The sequence below is a fragment of the Cyrtonyx montezumae genome, unplaced genomic scaffold (genome assembly GCF_038088225.1).
Source record: "Cyrtonyx montezumae isolate F1298 unplaced genomic scaffold, pur_monq_1.0 scaffold_1, whole genome shotgun sequence".
NCBI lineage: Eukaryota > Metazoa > Chordata > Aves > Galliformes > Odontophoridae > Cyrtonyx > Cyrtonyx montezumae.
In genome coordinates, this window is record NW_027071825.1 from 13,595,791 (window position 1) to 13,608,987 (window position 13,197).

Consider the following 13,197-nt stretch of genomic DNA (forward strand, 5'->3'; position numbering starts at 1 on the left):
GGGGTTGCTTCTGATGTAGATAACATTGCATAATAATATATAATAAAATCTTTAATCATTAGTCTAGATTTGGGGGCTTATTTGTACCTGTGTCATTTACGTTTTTGCTTGCTTATTGAATAGCAGTCCATGTGCAAGGAAGGGGTATGGAATCAAAATCACAGCACCATCAAATCTGTTAGCAAGGGGTTAAAACCTTTACTCAAGCTGTCAAGTGCACCTGCCTCACCTTTTGGGGAAAAAAAAAAAAAAGAGAGAGAGAGATTTACCTTTCCTTTGAACTTCAGTATCAAGCTGGAAGGGGTTCAAGTGCCCCAGAATAATTTATTGTTGCTTCTGGGAGACAGGAAATTTGAATACACATTCCTGTTATTAGGAGTAAGCAAAAGAAGGCACAAATTTCACTTCTGCAGAAAGCATGTCTATCTTCATGTGAAAGTGATTTATGTAGTGCAGCCATCTGTCTGCTTACACCTTTTAAAGTAGAATTAACAATTGCTAATGAAGCAACCATTTAGAAAAAGGGATCAATATAGTGGTGTAAGCAGGTACAGGTCTGGTTTGCTTCACAGCTTAAATGGTACACTTCAAAGTAGGTTTTGAATTGCGTACAATATTGGGTCTCATCACAGCATCTCCCAATATGATGTGAGTTATGACACTGATGGTTTCCTGGGGCCAGCAGAAATCAAGAAGTGAGCATATGTAGGGGAGACAGGAAAGGTGTATCCCCAGATGCCTTCTCCAGACCTTAACAGGATGTGGACTGGACATAAGGATGAAGCTTTCTACTGTCAGGGTGGTGAGGCTCTGATGTAGGTTACCCAGAGAAGAGGTGGATGCCCCATCCCTGGAGACAGTCAAGGTCAGGCTGACTGGGCCTCTGAGCACCTGATGGAGCTGTAGGAGTCCTTGCTCAGTGTAGAGGAGATGGACTTTAAGGGTCCCTTCCAATTCAAATGATTCTATGATTCTATGTTTTATGGCTATGGATGTCTCCTCTCTGTTCCCTCCTTTACCCCATGGACACTGACCTGCTCTGGCTGATGGCAAAGAAGTTTCTGCCAGCTGCCCTCTAGCCCTGGGTTTGCCTCACTAAACTGAGTGCAAGCCTAAAATACTACAACTAGTGCAAAACCAAAACATAATATACCGAGGTGATCCCTCTGTGCCAGGCAACCACACTGTGTTCAGAACAACCTGGAACCAGTGCTAAACCAGGGAAGCTGGGCCCAAGCTTTTCTCCTGGACCCTTGGAGCACAAAAAGCCTACTGGTGTCTGCCTGCTGGCCCCACCACTGCTGCAGGTCCACACCTGGTCACTTTGGTGCCGAGATTTACACAGTGTGTAAGTGACTGCCAGCTACAGACCGATAATATCTAAACACCCACTTTTCACCTCTTTAGGTGAAATAGGTTAAATCATGTGTTTAGCTTTTACTTTTCCGTGTTCTACAATGCATAAATACAGACCAGATGTGCACAAGGATGGATAAATCTCTATCAGACAGAGAGAAGCAGTGCCAGAGGCTGCCTGGGTGCTCCCAGCTGCTCCTGAGGCACAGGCATGGAGCAAGATGTCACCGTTCCCTGGGAAGGAGCTGATGGAGCTGTGTATCACGTACATGTTGGTAATGAGAGCACCAAAATGCCGTACACAAAATGGTTATTCACAACAAAACAGCTAATAAAACAATTATCTCAACATACAATTAAATTATTCAAAACGGTAAGAGCATCAACAGAAGCTGTTTTGTGCTGTTTGTTAGACAGGGGTTGCTAAGTTGGAATGATCTACAAAAATACCACAGGAAGAAATTCCCTGAGCTCAGTAATTTTTAATGATGATTTTACTGAAAATCTAGTGTGTTTAGATGTAAAGCACAGTGCAAGTAATGATTCTGCTTACTGTAGGATGCACTTTGTTAATCAAAAGTACTCCAGAAACACGATCAAAGCTCCTTTATTTGACCAAGTTCCACTGGGAATTCAAGAAATATCATGTGTAAGATTTGCAGTTAATTGGCAACAGCTTAAAAGAATTAAGAACAGTTCCTCTAATGCAATGCAGTCCCTAGGAAGCTGTGTTTGACTCATAACTGCAGCTCCACCTTGTGCGAATGTCCTTCTGCCTTCCCACCACAGCTGAGGACCCCTGTTGCACAGCCTCCCATTGCTGGAAGGATCCCAGGACAGGGCTCAGGCTCACTGTTTGCTCTCCATGTGCAGGATGTTCAGGTAGTGCCTTTTGTTGCAATGGAATTGCTTTTCTGACATCAAATCTCCAAACAAAATAAACTCCTTTAGTACAATACTTACTGAAGCATCAGTTTATGCTAGAGACAGCAGAAGATTGCTATGAAGATGGTCTAACCCAAGAGGACGTTTAGAATTTAAGATTCAGTTAGCTCTTATGGTGTAATTTGTCCCATCTGTTTTCTTATTTACAGTTTTTCAAGCAAATCATTTTCTATTAGATGTGGAGCATAAGGAACTTTCCATGCAAAAGTTAACTTTGCACCTTCCCCCATAACACCACCCTTCATTTTCTCTCTATCGCAAGTCACCATTGAATAACATACACCTGTATTTCAACTGGTGTCGGTGTCTGGCAGCAGGGAGAAGTTGCATGTGATGAGCCTGATTTACTGTTACCTCATCTGAGCAAGCAGATTGCCTATGCAATACAGAACACTGATTTGGTTTTCTGATGACCTTCTGCATCTAACCTTGCAGAAAACTTCCTTTCGAGGCTGCTCCCAGCTGCTGCGAGCCTGGGATGCTCTGGGGTGTCTTCTAATAGAAAGATGCAAGTCTTGTGTTATTGGTAACACTGAGGTCACAGCAGTAGTAATAAATTCATGAGCACAAATTGTCATAAACTGTCTGAAGAGAAGGGGACAAACTGCCAGCCACTGCAGAAATGTTTGTGCGTTTCTCCTGTCTGCTCTGAAGGGAACTCTGGCTTCTATCTCAAGCAGACCTTCGGAGTGCCTGTGCAGTACGTGTTGATTGGATGTTTCTGAGCAGCTTCAGTCTCATCCCTTTGCAGCTCTTCCAAGTTTCCAGTGGCTCTGCTGAGCAGTGGCTGGGTGTGCACCACATTTCATTCTACACACGTGGGGGCCGTGCACACTGTTGCTGCTGCCCTTTGCATTTTTTCTGCACATTTTCTTTGAAAAGTGGGATGCAGATGGTTCCAGGGCAGATTTATCAGTAACTTTCCTGGTCTACTAGCCTGACCATTTGGGAAAATCCTTGCTCTACTGGCAAAAATGATCCCATTATGGCAGAGAAGTTTCATGCATTCAAGTGACAGCTGTGTCCTCTGAAGGAGATAGCAGAAGGAAGCAGTTGTGCTCTCTTCTGCCTGAAGAACATAAAGTTGGCATTTCTCTTTTGCCATGTTTTGTTTCAGCACTTTTCCCTTAATTGCTCTGAAGATGTTTTGCGTTCATCCCTCCTTGTTCATGCCCATCTTACCTGATGATGCCTGCCGTTCAAGGCCAAATCCTGCTGCTTGGTGCACCTGGAGCTGCCAAATTACTGCCTCTCCCACCTTCACAGCCTCAGAGACATCTCAGCTGCAGTCTGTTCCTGCAGCAGGATTATATGGGCAAAAAGACCAATAAAGCTGCCCCACTCCTGCCACTGTACCTGGCAATGGCTTTTCATTCAGTGAGTAAAAAAAACAGTATTTGTAATTGCCATTCTTATGATGTTTGGTTTGTTTTCTCTGCTTACATTTCCACTGAACTTACCATTGTTCTTCATACATTGTTTTTAATGCAGAGCCTGCTTCCTCTGTATCAAAATATGAAGATGTGTGGGTGGATATTGTCCAGAGTTTTCACTTCTCCAGGCAGTGAAAGGCTTTGTTTTGTTGTAAAAGAAATAGGTTTTTTCCTCTTGATGTTCTTGAGAGCAATACTTGGCAGCTGATCAAAAATGAAACACGTTTGGCGGGGTTAGGTCAACACGAAGTGCAAACCCAAAGATAAAAAGAAGAAAAAGATTGTCTCAAAGTGCTTTGAACTGTCCCTTTTCCATGTTTTACAGTAGAAGAATATATACAATGGCAATTATGCCTGGGTTTTAAATTTATGCTTATTTCTCTCGTATGTCAGCTTCGCTGTAACCTTGGCATTACCACCTCTGGAAATCCAGAGTTTGTTACAAGATGTGCAAACTGAAACAGCACAGCTCTGAAGAAAACATATTTCTGTGACTCTATTTCCATTCTGATTGTTTTAAGAAACGTAAGAGCTGATTTTCAACCTGTGGTAATCTGCAGGAGTATCTTTGCAGGCTGGAACATAGGGGAGCTCCCACATGAGCAGAGCAGCACTGACTTCTTCTCACCTATCACTGCTGGGAGCAGGTAGCACTCAGTTTAAGCCTGAGGACCTGCACCCATCGACCAGGCACTGCATGAGCACTGGGGGCTTGCACACAGTCAGAAGCCCCTCTGCCTGCTCAGCATGACAGGAGAAAGGAGGGCTTTGAGCAGTAGGAGCCCATTCCTGACCACATTTCCAGCCAAATGCCTCTTGAAAAACAGACAGGAGCCAGGGTTGGACAGACAACGCTGAGCTTCTGAACTCAGCCAGAGGCGAGCAGCATGCATGGCCCAGGGCCTACTGCTCAGCTGGTCAGACTTCCTCTAGGTCTGATTCATGCTTTGGGTCTCTAATACCCATCTTTCTCCTCTAATTGACCCCTGCTTCTTCTGAGAACATATCCTGAAAGCTGAACAGACACAATTGCAGGTATCTGCTTGCTCCAGTGCAACTCAGACACCAAAAACTGCCCAAGTGCATCAGGCCCCTCTCCAGGTATTTTCTTCCCTCTGACTCTGGATCCATTTCACTTTGCCTCTACAAAGAAGAAAAAGCAACACTGAGATAAGCCCTAATGTTGAAATCTCTTTCTGCGATTAATAAACAGAGTATACTTATTTGTTCCCACTTGACGCAGATTGAACACTCCTATCTTTTCTTTTGGTGTTACCCAATAAAAAGAGACAAGGAAAGCTGATTCAACCCTTATGTTTCTGAGGCACATTCCTGAAGCTTTCTAAGGGAAATGCATTTGTGGGACAGCACACTGGATTCAGGGCTCAGTTTGCCAAAGTATAGTGCTTGGTCACCCAACACTGAGCAGCCTCTCCTGCTTCCTTTCACTTTTGTGCTGTAACTGATGTCTCAAATCACTTCTCTATAGAAAATCTACCAGAAGAAGAACAGACAAACATGTTTTCCCTATGCAATGCTAGGGAGATGACTTGCTAGCATTGACAAAATAAAACACTGGAAAATACAAGAAATCCACATGTGAAATTGTACAGTACATGCCAGTATGTTAAAATTATGGTATTAAAATGCATACATGAACACAAACATCTTTTTAAGGAGCTACTATTCTTATAGCCCACCACTGAGCAAACTCTGCTTTGTGTGCATAACTGTAACTTTCCTGAATGATATTGTTACGCGCAGTCTGCTCCTCCCACGTAGCTTCTCAGGTGCCAGAGTCAGCAGCTGAGACCAAGTCAAGGAGCCTGGACTAGACTTTGAGCCTGACAGCCTCCGCCCAGCTGCAACCCAGCCCTGCAGATGCTGACAATCTCCATAGCCCTCATTTATTGATACTGTATCTTCACAGGCAACTGAAATTGTGCTTCTTTTCAGTGCCAGTCACATCTACTGTGGCAAGGCTTGCTGCAGCCATCAGAGGCAGATTTAGCATTTCATTCCTAGCCTTTCTACTGCACTTTCCTACTATATTTCTAGTTTTTCATGACTAATGGTCCATTCTAAGGAGAGCTTCAAATCTTATGCAGGTCAGCAATAGATTTGGCAATCCCTTAGATCTTTTTTCCTTACAACTTCTGTTATTCGAACCACAGAAATCGTACACATCAGAATTGATCAGACTGTTCTCTCTCTCTCTTCTTCTGTTTCAGTTGTAAGCCAGTGTAGCAAATGTACTTTGCTATGCTTTTTCAAGGCTGGGGCAGCATCACCAAGTAAGATCTCTATATAAACATTAAAATTAGTAACAGTAAAATATTTTTCCACAACACCTGTTTCCCAAAATATTTGCCTCAAATCTTGACAGAGTAAGTCAAAACCAGTAGAGCTGTGATATGCGGAGGGTTGGACTAGATGATCTTAAAGGTGTTTTCCAACCTTAATTCTATATTTCAATGAAGGAAGCATTACATGCTGGAGGCATGTAAACTGAACACAGCAAGTCTTTAATGCAGCACTGAATCTGAAGATGAGTATTGTTTAAATATAATGCTAAGATTAAATAAAAATCTGATGGATGTACATACATGTGCAGGAGGTTGAGTGCCCAAATAGCTGTCTGCAACTGCTTACAAGCTCTGCTGTAAAGAATAGAAGGAACTGCATTTGAAAGGATTCATTACTCGAGTACAAGTTGACCTGCAGTTTACAAGAGCGGTAAATAATTTAACTCCAGATTGATTTGAGGATGTACAGCATTGCATTGGTCATTCCATGAACCTTCTAGTGCTTGATTCTCAGCAAGTGCTACTGAAGAAAGTACTCTTTTCAGAACAAACGGAGGTAAAACGAGCAAAATTCAACATACAGTAAGTATTCAGTAAGAATGAAGAATTAATTTTTATCAAGGCATTAGCTGTGAGACTGGTCTTCCCTGCATGGAGTGCTACCATTCAATGTGTACATCAAAATTTCATCTAATTTTACCAAGCTCAGTCATTACATTCTTTCTATTATATGATCAGTATACTCACTAAGAAGAAGAATTTTTGTTAACGGGATCAATGCAACTGAAATGCCTTTTTTTTTTTTTTTTAACAGATGCTCCAAAGAGTTGAGAGCAATTTATCTTTTGGTTTGGCTGAGGTTACACTAAGAAAAGCAAAATCCTGGCATATTAAGCTAAAGGAATCTAAATATAGCTTCTTTTAATATTTTATTTCCCAGTGAATAAAGCAGCTGTCAGCAATATGTTCTTCTGAGAGGCATTCATGTGCACACAAAGTCTGTTGTTTCTAATCTCAGAAATACAGTCACAGTCAATAGTCACCCACAAACAGGTGTGCAGATCAAACATGAATTTTGTATTTGCCAGCACGTATACATGGTAAATAAGAAGGCAATTCTAAGTTTTACACATTGAATTAAGCAGTCTAAAATTAAACTCAATAACTTTGACACTGTCATATGGTTACCAGGTGCCTCATTCTAAGAATTTTACATCATTAGGGTCATATTTGAAAAACATGATTTGTGGTGTAACACCTCACTGAATTTGCCAAATTCAAAGGATAAAATACATCGAGTAAAATAATTTCTCACATTCGACAGAATTATGTGGCCTGACACAGAAATACAAGCTAAACTCTTTGAGTACACAATAGAGATATTTTCAAGTGGGCAAGCTAAGGATCTGGAACAGAATCACTGCCTTAAAAAGTACTGTGCTTGTTTATGGCCTGGTTGAAATAGTCCAGAGTTCTGCTCTGAATAAACCCAAAATTCTGCCCTGACTTTTAAAGGAAAAAGGAAGGATTGGAAAAAACAATAAAACCAAGCAGTTCTAAGTATTTCTGTATCAGAGTATTGTTCCCTTTCAATTATGAACATTGACTACACCAGTCAAAAAGAATATGTTTTCAAATGAGAGCACAACAGTTAAAACCACAGACATTCACACTCCCACTTTGCTCCCAAAACTTTTGTTTATGCATATAACTGAAACGTGCTGTACATCTGCACATTTCTTACACAAATATGAGACTGTGACTCTCTATGTGTGCCTTCTTCACTGCACACCTGAAGCCATGCCCTCTGCAGTGATAAGGAACACCCCCATGTAACAAACAATACCATCAAAAGCTGCTGAGAAAGCAGAATAAATCAAGCAGTTCATTAATTGTAAGGATATCTCTGAGACCAGTGCTGACCCAGAAAGCCTTTTTCAAGAGCCTATGAATTTTTAGTTAATAACGTTTTGATAACTCTGTTAATCCTGAATAATGTCTTAGTATGGAAACAATCTAGTTCAAAGGATGATTAATCTGTTCCAGTGTGATAAATGTTAAGCAAAGATAATTAAATCCATATTCTTAGATTCAGGAACTAATGTTTCTGAATGGATGATCAAGTACATACAGCAGTAAAATAATACAGGAAGTACCATCAAATATTTTTGTGTGCATCAGAGGCCTCATCCATCATAAAATAATCTTATCCTCAGAGCAACTTGACAGCACATTTAGATATTATACTTAAAAACCATCCATCCTACATCTATCCATCCTTACAAAGTAATAAATAAATAAATAAAGCTTGGACATACAGAATTCTTACTTTTAGAGTCTTCACAGTTACCTCCTGCTGGAAGTATTCCTTTTACATAATCCCAGACAAACAGACATTAAATCTTTAAAATCTAGAATCAAATATGGCAATCTTGTACAAACTTTTTTAATACTTCATTCACATGTACAGCTCTTAGGTCTCTCTGTTCACACTTTGTGATGTTAGGTCTGATTTGCAGAACGCTTTATAATAGTGAACCTTTAATATTTACCAAAATGGTAATAGTTATAATAAAAACATACTTTTGCCCAATTTAATACTAATAACTAAAAGCACATAATTAGAAGACAACCAGATTTATTCTCCGTTATTATATGTGCACAAAGAAAGATAAATCATCAGCAAGAATATAATCTCTGAATGCTTCTGTCAGGAAAACTCCTATGAAATACAAGTTTGCCAAAAAGGACTTTAAATACCAATTTCCATTCATACATGCCTTATAGAATACATCAGTGCTGGAGCTTAAATGGATCAAATTGTCTAGGACTGGAATGTCCTCAGTAGATATCAGAACAATTATCTGAACTCTCTACTTTGAGAACATGAACTCAATTATTTTCTTGGTAAAGAAACCATAGTATTCTATCTATTCAGAAATACCAGTGTAAAGTTTCTCCTGAACCAAAATACTAGTAAAACAAAACAACAACAAAAGTAGGAAAATTATTTGAATTTGAGAAAAAAGCACAACCCCATAAAAAAAAAAAAAACAGGGTTAAAAAATCTTGTAATATAAACCCGACCATTCAGCTTTTACCTAATTGCAGAGAAAGCCAATCTCCTCTTTCTAAGACTGTTCCTATCAACATGTTAGAGTCAGGCTGCCACCTACTGAACACTAACTCCAGGATCTTCTGGTCCTCCTGCTCCTTCTTATCTAGAGCCACCATCCTTGCCTTCCAGAGCAAAGACACCTTTCTGTACCCAAGCTTTGGGATTTCATAAAAATATGGAAATCAGAAGCCACTGAGAATTTTTTTCTAGCAAACTCCACCCAAGTTATCTGTTACTATACAACCCAATTTAAACGTAGAAAAAAGCCACTAAAACAGCAGCATATAAACAGCTTTTCATGTCATTTCTATATTGTATGTGATCTGTAGAATCATAGAATGGCTTGAGTTGGAAGGAACCTTAAAGATTATCAAATTTCAACCCACTTGCCATGTGCAGGTTTCCCACAGCCCCATACAACCTGGCCTTGAATGCCTCCAGGAATGGGGGATCCACGACTTCTCTGAGTAGCATTTGCCAGCGCCTCATCACACTAGTGATTCAGAAGACAAGACCTCATCCTACTCTATGGAAGATATTTAGAAACAAATTGGAAATAAAGCTCAGGACAGAGTTAGGAAAGCTTGCCTATACTATGTTATAGAATTTTCTCAAAGAATTTGAAGAAAGACCTCAACCTAAAATCTTCCAGTATCTTAAGATTTGTATTATCTAGAAAATAATGAATTGTCAGTATAGAACAGTACACATCTGTAGTATATTAGGTGAACTGACTTCCTCAAGTGGAGAGAGGAGGGGAAAAACCTGCTTTGAAAGAACAGCCGAAGTTCTGAGAATAACCTGGAACGACAACTTAGCATCCATGCACTTCAAAAAACAGTTGACTTTTATAAAAAGGCACAATGGCAAAAATTGAGGCTGTTAAAAATATGTGGTTTGCTTTGGTAGTTTTTAATTCAAAGTAGCATTTAGTGGGTGGAGTTGTAAATTAGTAAGTGGATTGCTGCCACAGCAGAGTGTGCTACTAGTCTGCAAAGAAGCTTTACTAAGAATAGGAATGTGGTCACTGTGATAATGAACAAGGGCTCAGCATGCCTGAAATGATGATGGGAGATCCAGAGATAGATGCTTTATGTGTAACAGATGCTCTAGAAATTAGACATTAAAGGTTTCTGAAAGATTGAACTGGTTTAATCAGTAAGGCAATCAATAAGGTTTAGTTTCAATTTTCAAAGGAAATAGTGTCAGAGTCTCCACACACAAAGCATCCTTTTCACTACCACTTTTCAATGAATCAGACTAATCAGTTAAAATCAGTACAATACACCAATCAAATATTTGATCCATTCTGTCAAACACCCAAACAAAAAAGGTTTGTTCATACATCAGTTATTTTCTGGAAATAATATTGGTATTAGTACTAACAGAATTTTAAAGAGACTTTATATGCATGGGAATGACTTACCACTTTCTAGAACTGTCTGTAGCTGCAAAAGATTGCAAGACAATGACTTGGCAACAAGAATCCTGAGTAAAACACACAGATAGATGTGGATGGCAATATAAAATATGCCCTACCTTCATATGTTTGGAAGCTTTCCTACTAAGTAACCACAAGTTCAGAAGAAAATCCACTGAACCCAAGCGCATAGCAGGGTGACCTGTGCGACTACAGTAAATTCACATTTTTGGCTGCTGAAATTCCCCATCAATGGACATCAACATTATACTCTCACCCCTCTGACCTTATAGAACATGCACAGCCTACATCAGCCTCAAAACAACCTGCAGGAAGGTTTTCAACAAAAGCAAAAATAAATCTGCCTACAATCACTGTGCCTATTTCATGCCCTTGCACAACCCCTTCCTTGGGGGCCCTGCTTTGATCTTTCTTTGTGCCGGCCAGCTCTAAGGCTCCCAGCACACTGAGGGTTGTACACAGTTGTTACACAGCTGAACAGTATGTCTATAGAGGAGGACAGGTCATGGGTCACTTTTCCTGTAAGAAAACACCCACCAAGTGATTTTGTCACTTTGTTCTAAACTTGGTCCTTTCCTAGGCAGAAAGTTCAACTCAGTCCCAGTAGATGTTGGAGCTGCATGTTAAGAAGAAAAAGTTGAGTAGGGACCCTTAACAAAAACCCAAGTGTCAAATTCATTCACTACTAGTCAGACCAAATATACCATAAAGAGCCATTGATCATCCAGTAACTGCTATGTCTTCTATACAGCAATTCTTTAAGGATACAAGTATCCAGAGAGAAGTCAGAGATTCTCTTCTCTTATTGGAAAGAACTCACCCTACAACAGAATTTACAGCAGTTTTTATGCCATAGAAGGGAAACAGATAAAGTTATTAAATCAACCTTAATCCTCTAGCAGTAAGCTACTAGACAAATAGGACTTAAGGGACTAGAGCCCCAAATAGTCCAAAGACCTATGCTTCTGCTTTAAATTGTGTTCTTCTGCAGTAATACACCTAAAGCATATAAGACAATGATCTGCTCCAAATCCTTTCTTTCTCAAAAACAAGAATGAGGCACTGATGTGTTACCCTCCATTTTTATCACCAATGAAGGAATTGCAGGAGCTACAAGTTCAGCTATTAAAGGTCTCTTAGCTTCAGGATAGTATGTGCTTGCACTTAACCCCAACTGAAGCTTCTAAGCTCTGACTGAAAACGGAAATTCACTAGCTAGAAAGTGAATTTATCAACCTCAGAGCACTTTGTTCTTCATAACCCCATAATCCTGTCATGTTAGGAAACATGGAACAGCATACAAAATGCTGACAAGGTATACAATTTTGAATTGTTTTTATTATAAATTGAGTTTTCTAAGTAAACTAGAACTCACTAAGTCTTTTGAACTGATGTCTTATTCACTCTTTAGGCTATATCAAACAGCACAATAGCAGTGATGAGATGGCATAACAAAATACACCATGCCAGAATCAAAAACATGGTAACCTTCTTCTAGGCCAACTGGCACAACTGGAAAGTAACATGTAAAAACGTTTAGTGAACTCCAGCTTTGTACTCAAACACTGACAAACACCTTAATGAAGGTGTGTCAGCGTGAAAGGGTATATCACAGAATGCTAAAGGTTGAAAGGGACCTCTAGAGATCAAGCCCAACTCCCCCCCAAAGCAGGTTCTCTACAGCATGTCACACAGGTAGGCATCCAGGCAGGTCTTGAACATCAACAAAGAAGGAGACTCCACAACCTCTCTGGACAGCCTGTGCCAGTGCTGTGTCACTCTGACACTATCAATACATTCAGAGCTTAAATTATATAGTAATTAGGAAAGTATTTCAAATACAGATACATTATTGTAAGATAGATATGCTCCTCTTCATAATGAGTCGTAAGACAAAGTCTGGATGAGAGAGCTTTGTGGCTGCCACCATTTTATGCAACCATTTCATGCAGTGCAGTAAGCTGTAGGGAGAAGAAAGGAAGAGAGCCAAAGAGAACCTAATGCATTCTAAATTCCTGCTTAATATAATAGATGTCATCATCTTGGGCAGGTAGCATATCTACAATAACAAAAGTATAATGACTAATAATATATGCTACCCTTATATATAAACAAACAATAAAAAGATATGCAATTTATTATGCAATCAGTCAGTGGATGCCCTCATTCTTCATGGAAACAGATAATTTGTGATTATCTATATTTACCACAGACTAAAAGGAGACAGAAGAATTTATAGCACATGGCCTGACCCATGGTCATAGCAGACTGATTTACAACTTTGTGTGCATACCCTACATTTATACACCTTTCACTACTATCATGCAGTCTGCCTTTTCACTTCATTCACTTCCATGAATAATACAGTTATTTCTGTAAGTAATATTAGGTAAACATTCTGTATGTGATCAGTCAGTAGGATATACAGACATAATTAATCTGTATTTCTAGATCCATAGCAGAAATTCTCAGAATAGAGCTAAAATTGTAGTACTCAATCCCACAAAACTCCATAGGGAGTCAACAGCATTGCCTGTAACAAGAGTTAGAACCAAATATTTTGAACAGCTCCTTTATTACTTAAATAAATGAAGTTAT

At 39.7% G+C, this 13,197-nt stretch overlaps 1 protein-coding gene across 1 annotated transcript in view; it reads left to right on the forward strand.

Annotated features, from left to right (window-relative positions):
• The window catches only part of CLCA2 (chloride channel accessory 2), a 63,190-nt gene that overhangs the window by 15,577 nt on the left and 34,416 nt on the right, over positions 1-13,197 (forward strand). The gene's annotated exons all lie outside the window — the stretch shown is intronic.